Source organism: Pelmatolapia mariae, linkage group LG23 (assembly GCF_036321145.2).
Source record: "Pelmatolapia mariae isolate MD_Pm_ZW linkage group LG23, Pm_UMD_F_2, whole genome shotgun sequence".
Classification (NCBI taxonomy): Eukaryota; Metazoa; Chordata; class Actinopteri; order Cichliformes; family Cichlidae; genus Pelmatolapia; species Pelmatolapia mariae.
In genome coordinates, this window is record NC_086246.1 from 1,874,291 (window position 1) to 1,889,065 (window position 14,775).

The window sequence follows — 14,775 nt, forward strand, 5'->3', positions numbered from 1 at the left end:
TCAGTGTCTGAATCCTCATCCTGTCTCACAATCATTGTTCTTGTGGATGGCGGTTTTGGAAACCCAAATCTACAACCAGAGTTCACACTCTTAAAGCATGTTTTTGTGTGGTTTTTGCTGTGCTTTTGTAGTTCAGCGACTTTTTTGTGCAGTTCAGGCTGTTTTTCTGGATCAGGGAGTTGAGCTGAGATGTATCTGTCCACAAAGTCACAGACAGTTTGGTCGGCATCCACATCTACTTCCACCTTTTCTCTAATCCACAGCAACATGTGTATATGTGGACTACCTCTGTGCTGGAACTCAACTCTGTAAAAGTAATCAATGATTTCACCAAGTGGCTGTGCAGGAGAAAAAAGCAAATCTCTGAACAAAGCCTCAACACGCTTATCAAACATTCGCATGGTGGTTACTGGATTTGATCTTAGAATTTCACACTTTTCTGACCAGTCCAGGGCTTCAAAATCAACCTCTTCACCTTGCTGTCTCTTTATTGCTTGAATCACTTCAGGCCATCTCATCTCAGCAGCAGAGAACGTGACAAAGAACTGAGGTGTTCCTATTTGACGAACCATACTGAATAGATCTTTGGTGGTTTTCTGCCAGTAAGCTGGAGTTCCTCTGAGTGGCTGCATAAATCTGATTGCATCTTTATTTCTTACCAGCTTCTCTACTTCTGTCTTACTTTGTAACATTCCTGATGTGATTTTGCGTCCATCTTTGGTCATAGTTTTACCTTTCCTTAGCTGTATTGTCATGCTGGAATTAGCCAGGTGTATTTCAGTTACAAACTGTGAGAAAAATAGGTAATTTGTATCTTTAGCAAATCTTGCATCAATGTTGAAAAGCCTTGACTTGAAGTAAGCACTCGGTGTGAGTTTAAGACGTCTCTTTTCATCCAGTGTATTCTGACCAGTAGGAAACTGCACAGGAAATGCCATGGCTTCCAAATGAGGAGTTCTGAAGAAGCTAACAGGATTGTTTCTTTCTGCAGGAGCCACACAATATGTGTTATCAGTGAAACAGAGAATCTCTTCTGAAATGTCTACAGGCTGCAGACAACTTTCTAGAGCAAAACCTCCATTGTTCAAATCACTTTCTGGTTCCTCTGGATTTTGTTCTTGTGGTTGTTCATCGCAGGATACCATATCAATATCTTGTTCACTTTCAGACTCCGTTTCACACAAAAGGGCATCTTTTTCATAATTGTCAATTTCCATTAGATCTGCTTCATTATAATCATCACTTGCCATGCTGGCTTCATCACTGCTGTCATCATCAGGTAACGTTGGATCACAAAGCAATGCATCATCTCTGATAACAATATCTGTGTACTGTGGATGAATTTGTTTCAGTTTACGCAGAGCTTGAATGAGTTTAGACCAGGTGACAGTCTGGAACAGCTGATGGCCTTTGTAGCACAGTCGTCTTTTCAGCTTAATCCTCATTATCTGTGATTGGTTTCTGAGCCGAGGTAAAGAGTCAACTGTTTGTTGGACTTCAGATGGTACACACACCACATTACCACGTATGAGTCTTTGTCTGCCCTTTGGAAGTGGAATAATCTTAGCAAATGGTATGCATTTGGCAATCAGATGTCTCTCCAGAATGTTGAGATCACACAGTTCAGCTGGAATATCCTGCAGTTCTAAACTGTTGATAGCAGCGAGCCTCGGCATGCGTCCACTTTTGAGGGAACTGTGACACGTGTGACAGATATACTCCTTTTTTCTCTCAACAGGAAAGCTGCAGTGATCATTACATGCTTCATCACACACATGAACAAATTTACCAGTTAGACACTGCTGAGCTACAGTTTGGTGTTTTGAGTAATTTGCTCTTTTGCAGATTTTCACCTGATTAGGAAAAGAAGCTTTTAGACAAACAGTACAAACATAAGATGGTGCTGACTTAATGTTGGATCTGAAACGAGATATGGCCTCATTCATTAAAGAGTTATCTGGATGAGACAGTAAACTTTCAGCTGGTCGATGCATCTGACGATATTTTCTTTTTATGTTCATTGCACATCTGATATTATGCATCTGTCTAAAAGAAAAAACGTTCCAATATTTTACTCTCATTCGTTCTCTCATATTGTCCTTGTGTTGCTGCTGAAATTGTCTCTCTTCTCCATAACGCTTTGTTATGTAAGATCGTTTTTTCTGTTTAAATGCTTCACTTTCTTTATAAAGATTATATACATATGACCTCATGTAAGCTTTATGTTTCTCTCTGAATCTGGTACAAGTTCTGTAGGTTCTTCTTATACGCTCTTTCTGCTGTTCTCTGACTTTGGTAGACTCTCTGTATGCTCTTCTCATACGTTCCTTCTGCTTTTCTCTGAATATAGGATTGTCTTTATACATCCTTATTACACGTTCTCTTTTTCTCTCTCGAATTTGAGCACTTTCTCTATACAGCTTTTTCATTTGCTCCTGTTGTTTTTCCTTATAAACATCCCTTTCTCCATAGATCTTTCTGAAATGTTCTCTCTGTTTCTCTCGATATGTAGTATTTAGTTTATACAAATTATTTTTGTACACACACTTCTTCTGTCTGTGATCAGGATCATGGGACTTACTGGAATTTTTTTTCTTTGCCTTAAGGCTTTCATCAGAAGTGTACATCTGCCTTTCTTTTTTTTGTGATTTTCCTTCCTTTGTGGTAGTTGTTCTTGGGACAATAATCTTCTCATCAGTTTTTGCCTTCGGTGTTTATTACATTTCAGCAGTTTACTTGCAATTTCCTGTGTTGTCTTAGTTGAACAGGAGGCAGTGTTTGAATCATTCTGAGGAACATAATCTGATATTACCTGAGTTTTGTCCACAGAATATGCATTGAATTCTTTTTCTGAATAATACTCAGCAGGACAATTGTCAGTAGCACTTGAATAATCCACTCTGGATGATGTGACTTCAGTGGTTAAAGTGTCAGTCACAGTTTTCTGTGTTTGCTCAGTGGATATTTGGGAGTTTAATTTATGAACAGGTTCATTTAAAGCTACTGCTGGAGCACTTGTAGCAGGTTTTCTGTTTTCGGTGGTTTGAACATTACCTCTTTGGTCAGCAGCGTTTTCACTGTGAAACTCGACAGGCTGTAGCTCATAAGTGCAGGCTGAGGCGATGCTAAGTATTTGGTACAAGCATTTGATCTTGTCAATCATGTCATTAAGACGTGTGAATTTTAACATAACTGCAGTTCCACCACTTACAGCTAGCGACAATGGCATTCCTGTAGACTTACGTGGGTGAGGGTCAAAATATGCGAATTCACCTGAAGTCAGCCTGCAAACTGCAATGACGTTTCCTCCCATGACTAGCAAAGCGTAGCGAACCGCTGAAGCCAAACACTGTAGTCCCTGTTCAAGGCTCGGAAGATGATCTGTACCATCAAATGTGCCATAATGAGCTAACTGAGACATGTCCACTTGATACTCATGTCTGCGGCTGGTGACCACTGTGGGAAGCTCATCAGTGGCTAGAAACACGCTGTTCACAAACCTCTTTCTGGCATCTGAATGCATGGCATGGCCTTTGTCCAACACACGGTTAAGATCTGCTCTGGTAATGAATTCATCCTCGTGTAAGAACGACAGGAAAACCAAACTGTTTGCCATGCTTTGATGATTCCTGTACTTTCCATACTTAGCAGAGGCCTGGCTTCGGGATGCACAAATGCTACTCACTCGTGGACGACTTTCATTGTTTGTAACCTGTACATGAGACGGTGCTGGAGCTTCTCCATCATGCTGCGTTTGTACAGTTACCTGGGGTTGAGTCTGGATTACCTGCTGTACTTTAGCATCTGGCACATATGCTGAGCGAACACCTCTCTTTACCACATCTGCATAAGACACTGCAGCTGTCTGAGCACTGCTCTGCACTTCTGGACTGGGAATACTTGTAACAGACACCTTTACCTGCTCACCGGTGTGAGAAACATTTACCTGTTCTTTCTGCTTTTGCCATCTAAGCTTCTGGGACTGCGACCTTCGACCTTTTCTTGGCATTCTGTGCAAGTACAAACTGGACCTTCTATGTATTTATACACAAATGTAAACAAAACTCAACCTGTAAACACTGATGTTTTATTGTAGCTTTTTTAAAAACTGTATATTATTACTTCTTATATTTTTTAACCAGACTGGATAACAAATAGGTCTATTCTTCTGTAATGTAATATGCAAAATAAATCTCAATAATCAACCAACAGGCTATAATAAAACTCTCAGTTTTTAAGTAGACTTTGTGTAAATCTTTCAGATATTTAAAATTTAAAGCAAATATGAGGAGCTGTGATGGTGTGGTGATCAGATGACAGGCGATGGGGATTCTTCAGCTGGATGTTCTGCAGCAGCCAGGAAACAGGAAGTCTGGGTCCTCAGGGCGGCCTCTAGATGACAACTGTAATTGAACACTTACACGGAGTAACAGAAATGGGATTGCCCCTAAATAATAATAGTATAACCCTACTATAGTCAAATGTTACAGTCAATGAAACAGACTAGCAAAATGTATATGAAGTTATCCAATTTAATATTTTTGTGAATACAGCAGTCTGAATGTGTCGTACAAAATAACAAGTTTATCTTATTACAAAAAACCTTTAAGAAGTTGTAAATTTTATATAATGTATCAAAGCAATTGAACCTCTAAGCCAAACTATCAGTGTTTATTCCAAAGTGTTCCAAGTAAAAATTAAAATGACAAATCTAAGGCTGTGTAAATAGTTTCTACTGTACTGTAATTCTACTATTGTAATTTCAACTTTCTACTTGTAATTTCCAGCAAAAAGACTGGATGTGAGAGAGTTTAACTATAGAAAAGAAGGAGCAGTGAGAGCAGAGACCTGTCAGAATTCTGTAACAGATAGATGAAGTACTGGTAACTTCAATTCCCAAAAACTGGGACCAGTCAAAGCTTGATTCCAGTCAAAACTTGATTCCAGACAAAACTTGATTCCAGTCAAAACTTGATTCCAGTCAAAACGTGATTTTTGGTAAATTAGATAGAGCTCTTGGGATAGCGTGATACAAGATAGAACGGCTTGTCAAAATAGATAGAGTAGGGAGAGTGATAGGACAGACTGAATGGCTTGTTAATGATAGAGGGAGAGGGCTTTCTGCAACAGGTCAGCTGTAAGAGAGAAAGAAACTGGAATTAGACATATTTCCAATAAAGCTGGATTTACTGTGTTTTTTGGACAATAAGGCACACTTAAAATCCTTTAATTTTCTCAAAAATAGACAGTGCGCCTTATGTATTTATTCTGGCTGTGCTTTCTGACTTCAAACCAATTCTATGTGTGACACGGCGCTAAAAAATCTCTCAAAATGTTGTAGTACAACTTTGATAAGCTACAAAGCCGCACCTGCTTAATGGACTGTCGGAGCATTACAGCTACCATAGTTAGGAGCCTCATGGTGTAATTCGCACTGTGCTTTAACACAATATTATGCTGTGTGCGTGAGTATAAGGACTTTGCACCTGTTAAGAAGCAGGTTTCAAACTGATCCACTCATGAAGAATTTGCGAAAGAGGAATAAACTCAAAGAGCGAGTGTATTGTTCTGTATTGTATGTGTTACAACTGAACAATGTTGCGAGTTATTGTGAATGAGTTGAATACAGCTTGACTTGTCTGGCTGTTTTGTTTGGCTTAATGTACCTTATGTTTAAAAACAGACGCATTCATTGCCCTTATGCCTTATAATCTGAAAAATACAGTGCATATTCGACTGAACTGAATGACAAGTTGAACAAATGGTGGTGGAACTGACATAAGGACATTTTTGCATTCTGTTAACACAATAAAAACCAACACAGTCCATTAATTTAAACCAAGATGTGCGGCAACAGTTACTGTAAATATTATATGGTCCAAATAAACCTACACACTGACATTAGAGCAGTCAGTTTTAGGCTTCCTGTTCTACATTAACTTTACATCCAATCAACTCAAATTTATTGATTAACTGACCAAAAAGAACACAAATCCTTTCTCACATTTGCCTAAAAACATCTTGATGATCACCAAGAGCTGTGCTGACTCACTACAATAACTGAGTCTCCTATAGTGAGAAACGAATTTCAGAAAAACACCAGCATTAAAGTCAAACATGATGCTGTTACTGTGATGGTCCAGAGTTCCTTTACTACTTCAGGACCTGGATCAAGCCATCAGATCCTGAGCTTCAGATTAATCATACTTGGGATTCACAGCAGGAAATCTAACAGCAGGAATTCTATTCTAAATTGAGCAAACAAGTCCAACTCTGAATAAAATGAAACTCTTTGTGTAGACTCATCAGATTCTGGACTTTAATAAAACTGAGAATTTTACATGACTTGAAAACCTTATATTGGACCTTAATGAAAATAATTCTGAAAGTAGGGTGGACAAAATCCCCCCCAGTGATGTAAATCAGTCATTACTAATTACCGTAAATGCTTAATTAATTAATTAATTACTTAACTTAATAATTAATTAACTTAATTAATTAATGGTACTTGTTGCTATCAGGGCTTCCACAGCTGGGTATTAGACAGCAACATGTTTTTACATTAGACCAGGTTGTTCTGGTTTGATTTTCTGTGCTTCATAAATAAAATCATCACCGTCAAACTGCTTTTTGTATTTTTCCAGGTTATCCTTGTTCGATGATTTAAAAATTTAAACGTGACACAAAAAAGCATAAACAAAATAAATCTGCAAGGAAGTAAGACTTATCCCAGCACTGGACATCAGACAAACCTTTACTTACCAGATTTGAGATGATCAGATCAGCAGTCTAAAGAAAGGAAACAATACATGAGATCACTGTTTGATGATTCAGAGAGTTGTGCCTCTTCACACACAATCCAGTTTACTGTGACACAAATTAACTAGTAAAATCCTAAATTACTTTAAGCTTTTTTTTAAGTTTACTGTAGTCTAAAGAGGAGATAATTGAACTGCAGGGTCTCACATGGCTATAGCAAGTGTAATAAAAGCATTATTACTACAGAAATGCAAAGAACAGGCATCAATATTTGTTGGCACAAGTGCAGGATACACCAAATATTTCCTACGCAGAGGACCTGTGTGGGTGCTTTGCTGCTACAGGTCACAAATCCTGTGTTTTTGCCAATCAGTAAATGGAAACATATCACAAAAAGTCAAACTACTGTATGTAACTCGCCAAATGTGCTACGCAATGCCAGGTTTATACTGCTTCAGTTACAATCACTGTTTACTTACCAGCAAAGGCAAAACCAAAGATCTCTTTCACTCTGTGTAACAAAAGACAAAGCACAAAAATACAGAATGAGACAACTCAAATCAGCATCAGAGTGAATACTACATCACTCTGTGTAGTCCAAAAGATTCAGTACACTTCTTTGTTTACCACAGCTGGAATATAAACAAAAATTCTTCTCTTTTTTCTACACCAAGATTACTGTCTTCATTAAGGTAATATGTGGTTTCATCCATTTGTAATAAGCCACACAAGTTTCTCAGATATGTGATAGCTCTATTAGTTTGGTGCTGTTAGATAAATGTCAAATTGTGACACCACAATATCAAAGCATGAGCAATCATAAATGAAAGCTTGCATGATATATATATATATATATATATATATATATACAGTTAAGCCCATAATTATTCATACCCCTGGCAAATTTTGACTTAAAGTTACTTTTATTCAACTAGCAAGTTATTTTTTGACTGGAAATGACACAGGCGTCTCACAAAAGATAATAAGATGATGTACAAGACGCATCATTGTGGAAAAAAATATTTCTCAGCTTTTATTTACATTTGAGCAAAAAGTATCATGTCCAGAATTATTCATACCCTTTACAAACTGTCACAGTCTCTGGGAAAATCCAAAGTTCCATACCATTCCAAATAGTCAAAGCTGTTCTAAAGCATCCTAATTACCCTGATTAATTGGAAATAGCTGTTTTGATCAACTCAACAGGTGAAAAACAGCAGCTCTCTGCAGGTGGTCTGTGGACATTCATGGCTAAGACAAAGGAACTCAGTGAGGACCTGCAGCTGTGCATTGTGGCTGCTCACAAGTGAGGAATGGGCTACAAGGCCATATCCAAATGTTTTCAAGTTCCAGTGGCTACAGTGCAAAGTATTATTAAAAAATACAAGATGTTCCGCACTGTGGAAAATCTCAGAGGACGTTGTCGGAAGCCAAAAGTGAAACCTGTGCTGGCCAGGAGACTAGTGAGAGAGGTGAAAAAGAATCCAAGGATCACCACCAAGGCCATTCTGGTGAATCTGGGCTCTGCTGGTGGCAATGTCTCAAGGCAGACAGTCCAACGGACACTGTTGGGTTCCACGGATGCAGACCAAGGAAAACGCCACTTCTCCAGGCACTTCTAAGGGATGCCAAAGCTCATTTGGCCTTTGCAAATGCTCATCTGGACAAAGAAGAAGGTTTCTGGTCTTTAGTGTTATGGTCAGATGAAAAAAAAATTGAATTATTTGGTCACAATGATGTTGCCTTCATTTGGCATAAAAATGGAGAAGCCTTCAACCCAAAGAACACCATCCCCACTGTCAAACATGGTGGTGGGAACCTAATGCTTTGGGGGTGTTTTTTAGCCAATGGACCATGGAACCTAATTACAGTAAACAGCACCATGAAAAAAGAGCAATACATGAAGATTCTCAACAACAACATCAGGCAGTCTGCAGAAAAACTTGGCCTTGGGAACCAGTGGACATTTTAGCACGACAATGACCCAAAACATACAGCAAGCGTGGTGAAGAAATGGTTAGCAGACAACAACATTAACGTTTTGCAGTGGCCTAGCCAGAGTCCTGACTTGAATCCAATTGAGAATCTGTGGAGGGAGCTAAAGATCAGGGTGATGGCAAGAAGACCCTCCAACCTGAAAGGTTTAGAGCTCATTGCTAAAGATGAATGGGCAAAATTGCCTGTGGAGACATGCAAAAAGCTGGTCTGCAATTATAGGAAGCGTTTGATTGCTGTAATAGCCAATAAAGGCTTTTTTCTATTGATTATTGAGAAGGGTATGAATAATTCTGGACATGATACTTTTTGCTAAAATATAAATAAAACCTGAGAAATATTTTTTTCCACAATGATGCCTCTTGTACATCGTCTTATTATCTTTGGGGAGACACCTGTGTCATTTCTGCTCAAAAAAGAACTTGCTTGTTGAACAAAAGTAACTTTAAGTCAAAATTCGGCGGGGGTATGAATAATTATGGGCTTAACTGTATGTATATATATTTGTAGGCTTCAACATTTGAGTTGGTCTGCATTCAAATTCTGCTTCCTAAAAACATCATCACCTGCACACAGTATCATTTAATATGCTGCTGTTTTAAATATCTGCATATTAATAATATTAATGGCGCACTGCTGCATTTTATTTATTTGAAGATGGCCTTTGTTATATTTCATTAATTTTTCACAAAGTGATAAGTTAAAAAGAACTGCAGGTCTAGGTTTTATTTTAAAAAACAACCTGTTTGTTAAACAGTTCTTAAAAATGTAACTAAAAACTAAAATAAATTAATTAGCAAATCTTCTTCTTGTTAAGAGATGTTATTATTCTTATATTATGTTTTATCCTCGCTTTCTCTCCCTTCTGTTAATTAAGCCACAACACAGACACACCGGCACATGACTCTTTTCTCCCGGCCTTCAGTCTCCTTTGAAGTTGCCGACCCTGCTGCTTCAGCAGCTAATCAGTGGTTCTAAAATTGCGGATCATTACCTTATAACCTAAAGAATGAGGCCGACAGCTTCCCTAAGACACTCAGAAACACTAACACACCAAATGAACCAAATAAAACAACACAATAACTGTATTATACAATCAAATGAACCATATACATTTCACACTGGGTCTATAGGACCGCTAGATGTTAGCACTTAGGTTGTTAGGGTTAGCTTACAAAACACTCCTTTTAAATACTAAAATTACAGCGTTTCACTCAAAAAGCAGCCATTGTGTTACTTTAATTTGACTCATACTTCGACTGTCTTTATAAGTCACTAACAACAACTTGATAAATCACTCAAACAGCTTATAGACATTTAATTTCAAAGAAGAGAAGCAGAGCAACAATTCTTACCGGCAGTGATCAGTGAGGAAGTGGGCGGAGATGCAGGACTGAGCCGGACAAAAGAGGCATTCATGGGTAGTGGGAAATTCCGGCATTACACAAAATTGGCATTGAAAACGTGAAAAATACATGTAAATTTAAATATTATTATACTACATTTCTTTTCAACAGAAAACAACTAGCAGAAATTTAATTCTATAAGTTGAATAAATATTTTAAACAGGATTATTTGAATTTGAAATAATGGTTAAAAGTCACAAATAAATATAAGGTCATTATGTTAAAATGTAGTGTATTATGATAAATTTATTTAACTGTTTGGAGTAATAAGAACCGTCTTCTCCTGAACACCAACACCAAGGGGCTGGTGTTGGTGTTCACCTAAGCATACTCACAGGACAGTAGGAGCTGCACAGGCTCACCTCACTGCATTGCAGGAGTCAGAGATTCAGGAGGTCCTTTAACCCCACTGCCATGAGACTTTTTAACAGTGACTCCTGACATGTTCATTGCACATTTATTTATTTTATTCTAATACCTATTGGTTGTAATTATATTAATTCTGACCTAAATGGACTTGCACCCACTTGTTCACCCCTGCTGCAGTAAAGGTTTTTAAGACAACCATCTAAACTATAGCCTTAACAGTTACACTTCCTGAAACCACATGTTAATGTAAAAATCAGTTTCATAGAGTGCAACCCTGTTAATACACAAAGACTTGTTCTCAACATATCAGTAATTAGTGCAGGGGTGACTTTTACAGAGAGAGAGATACAGGCTTCAGCCAGCACATAAGCAAACACATCACAAAAATTAGGTAAAAGTGACAATGACTGGAGTCATAGGAAGTGCCTCCTCTTGAACACATCGAGCTGATGATGGAGTTCACCAGACCTATAACATGGTGCTGGTCACTCTGCATAGATGGAGAGTACAAACACTACAGAGCACATTCGGAGGAAGTTATGCAATATACAGCGCTCAAAAAAATAAATAAAAAATCAAGAGCACAAAAATAAGACATGCCAGATCTGAATGAATTAAATATTCTAATTAAACACTTTATTCTTTACATAAATGCATTTTTGCATTCTTTATATGGCAATTGCTCTTGCTCTTGACGAAGGCGGTCGCACTTTTCTCCTCTCCTCCGCCTCCTCCTCCTCCTCCTCCTCTCCCTTAGCTTTCCTGCTTAGCTTCTTGTGTAGTCTCGTGCTTTTTGTATTACTTTCCCTGAAACACTCTCTCACAGTCTCTTCTCTAAAACTTAAAAGAGGAATGTGGATTTGATCAACTGGTCTCTGAATGCAACTAACACCCTTTTCTCAACGAGAACTCTGAGTGCTGAAGATATCTACCTATTCGGAACCATGATAAGAGGGTTCTTGCTGATCGGAGCTGGCTTGGCCCTGACTTATCAAAGAATTAAGAAAGCAGAACCGGCTGTACAAACCCCCACAAGGCTGCCCGCTGGGATTGAAATGATGGGATGAGGCGTGAGTTTCTCAAAATGGGCTCATTGCGTGCAGCACGGATAAGATCTTGGAGAAGCTCACGGCTGTCGTGAACAATCAGAATAAGACCTCAGTCTCACCACCTCAGAGACTAACAATTTTGCTGAGATGAGCAGAAGTTGCTGAGAATTGCGCTGATAAGAGGTGAAAAGGCTAAAAAGTCTGAGGTGAAGAAGCAGAATTTTTGCTGAAAAGAGGCGAAGAAGCAGAATGTTGCGCTGAAAAAAGGTGAATGAGCAGAATTTCTACTGAAAAGAGGCAGAACAACCTGGTTCTGCTCAAATTCACCAATCAGAGGTACTGCCTCTGTCTGCTTCATCAGGCTGTGTACTTGTCTGTATTTCTGCCATGGAATGTTAAGAAGAATCTGAGGTCCATATTAGAAAAACTGCTAAAATGGGGTGAAAAAAATGAAAATTTTGCTGAAAAGGGGTGAAGAAGCTAAAGTTTACCAAATCAAAGTATTTGTGCCAAAACATAGTATGTCTGCCATATTGTGGTATTTGTGCCACAAAAGTTATTACATTACAACATGAATACGGATTAAAGATGAAAGAAACTGGCAACAAATTCTTCCACTACAAACCAGTCTGATACCACTTCTTTGCAGTGTTCACGTTTACTAAGGCACTACTCAAAGAGGGCCACAAGAGGGCACTCCAACACAAGAGATGACCTATGTACACTGATGCACTTAGTAACAGTCAGCCTCCTACTTAGCCAAAATGGCAAAATCCCATAATTTGGCACAAATATTATGATTTGGCAGACACTATGATTTAGCAGAAATACAATGTTTTTGCAGAAACACTGTAATTTCACTCAAATACTATGAAATAGCAGTAATACTATGATTTGGCAGAAATACTATGTTTCAGTACAAATACTATGACAAAGCAGAAATACTATGACTTAGAAGTAATACTATAACAAAAGGTATTCCTCAAAATTACTATGAAATTGCAGTAATTCTATGATTTGGCAAAAATACTGTACTTCGTACAAATACAATGCTTTGGTACAGATACTATATTTTGATTTGAATACAATGATTTGGCACGAGTAGTATGATTTAGTACAAATACTACGAATTGACGGAAATACTGTGACTTAGTAGTAATACTATAACATAAGAGATATACTGTGATGTTGCAGACATAGTATGTTTTTGCACTACTCATTTGTAGTGAAAAAAATTAGCAATATAAATGACAGGTCTGTGATAGTGTATAAATTTGTAGTGAAAAAAAAAATGTTGAACAAGGTGGGATTGAACCCACGACCTTTGAGCTGCAGAGCCATGTCACTACTAATTGCACCACCTGGAAAGGGGGCAGGCAGCTGAAAGATAGAGACTTGACCAGCAGTTGGTGAAAACAACTGAAAAAGCAGAATTATCTGCTAATAAAGAGGTGTAGACGCGCTTGATGGAGATGGCTTTATGTGTAAGGGTACACTGAAGAGTGTCAAGAAAGAAGAGTGCATGCAAGCAGGGAAGATGTTACAAAACGTCGTGTAACTCAAAAACTAGGAGGGCTAGCAGCATAATTCTTGTACTGGGTGAATCAGCGGACTTTGGTGAACACTGACTGCGATTTTCATAGCTCTTTGTACCTCCGTCGCGGAGATATGACGCGAGCCAAACTCATTCTCACAAACAAGAGGTGGACAGACTGACCATTCTGCTGAAATGAGCAGAAGCTGCTGAGAATTGTGCTTATAAGAGGTGAGAAGGCTGAAACTTTTGCAGAAAAGAGGTGAATCAGCAGAATTTTTGCTGAAAAGAGGTTTTTTCTGAAAACAGCTGAGATTTGTGCTGATAAGGCTGATATTTTTGCAGACGAGGTGAATAAGCAGAATTTGGGCTGAAAAGAGGTGAAAATTCTGAAAATTCTGCTGAAAAGACGTGAATGAGCAGAATTTCTGTAGAAAAGATGAAAAGAAGCAGAACTTTGCGCTGAAAAGAGGTGAATGAGCAGAATTTCTGCTGAAAAGTTTTTTTTCTGAAAACAGCAGAAAAAACTGAAAATTTTGATGAAAAGGGGTGAAAAAGCTGAAATTTGTGTTGAAAAGAGTTAAAAAAAAAGGTTTAATTGTTAATTGAAAAAAATGTTGCCACAAGCGGGATTTGAACCCGGGCCTCCCAGTCTGAGAACGGCTGCTCATCTCACTGAGCTAAAACACAGCTCAGCCCAGTGAGCAGAAATAAGGGACCACATTGATAATGTGTTCCATTCATTTCAATGGGCAAAAATATTGCATAAAAAAATTCAATATCTCAAAAAGTATAGAAGTTATGAGCACCAAAAGTCATAGCACACATTAGCAGAAATAGCAGAATTTTTTAAAGTTTGAACTGAGAAAATCGGCTGAAAACTGAGGGAGTAGTTAAGCGGCAAAGAACGGAGCAACTAGAAGAATAAAGATAAAGAATAAAGAGAAACAGGAAAACAATGGTGTGGATGCCTTGAGGCATCCACACAATAAAGAGAAACAGGAACTCAATAGTGTGAATGCCTACAGCATTCACACAACTAGAAAATTTGCATTTCCTGCGAAAATGCTGTGTGGATGCCTTAACGCTGAAGCTGTCTGCTGAAAAGCTGAAAACGATGAAAAGTTGCAAAAAGTTGCATGGTGGTGAAAAAAAACCTTGTTGTTCTGAGCAGGATTTGAACCTGGCCATCCTGGTCTGAGGGCAGCTACTCATCTCACTGAGCCAAACTCATTCTCGCAAAGAAGAGGTGGACAGACTTACCATTCTGCTGAAATGAGCAGAAGCTGCTGAGAATTGTGCTGATAAGAGGTGAAAAGGCTGAAATTCTGCTTAAAAGAGGTGAATCAGCAGAATTTCTGCTGAAAAGAGGTAAAGCAGAAAATTCTACTAAAAAGAGGTGAATCAGCAGAATTTGTGCTGAAAAGAGGTAAAGCAGAAAATTCTACTAAAAAGAGGTGAATCAGCAGAATTTCTGCTGAAAAGAGGTTTCTGCTGAAAACACCTGAAAAAGATGGGATTTGTGCTGAAAAGGGGTGAAAAAACTCACAATTCTGCTGAAAAGGGGTGAAGAATGAGCAGTATTTCTGCAGAAAAGAGGGTTTTTTTCTGAAAACAGCAGAAAAAACTGAAAATTTTGCTGAAAGGGGCTGAAGATGCTCAA

The 14,775-nt window shown here is 38.3% G+C and overlaps 1 long non-coding RNA gene across 1 annotated transcript; it reads right to left on the reverse strand.

Moving 5' to 3' along the window:
• Positions 1-4,574: 4,574 nt before the first annotated feature.
• Positions 4,575-10,130, reverse strand: LOC134621095 (uncharacterized). The gene is made up of 4 exons (XR_010092186.1): positions 10,110-10,130; positions 7,239-7,270; positions 6,763-6,789; positions 4,575-5,135 (listed from the first exon to the last, which is right to left on the reverse strand). It is a non-coding gene; the product is annotated as an uncharacterized LOC134621095 (long non-coding RNA).
• Between the last annotated feature and the right edge of the window lie 4,645 nt (positions 10,131-14,775).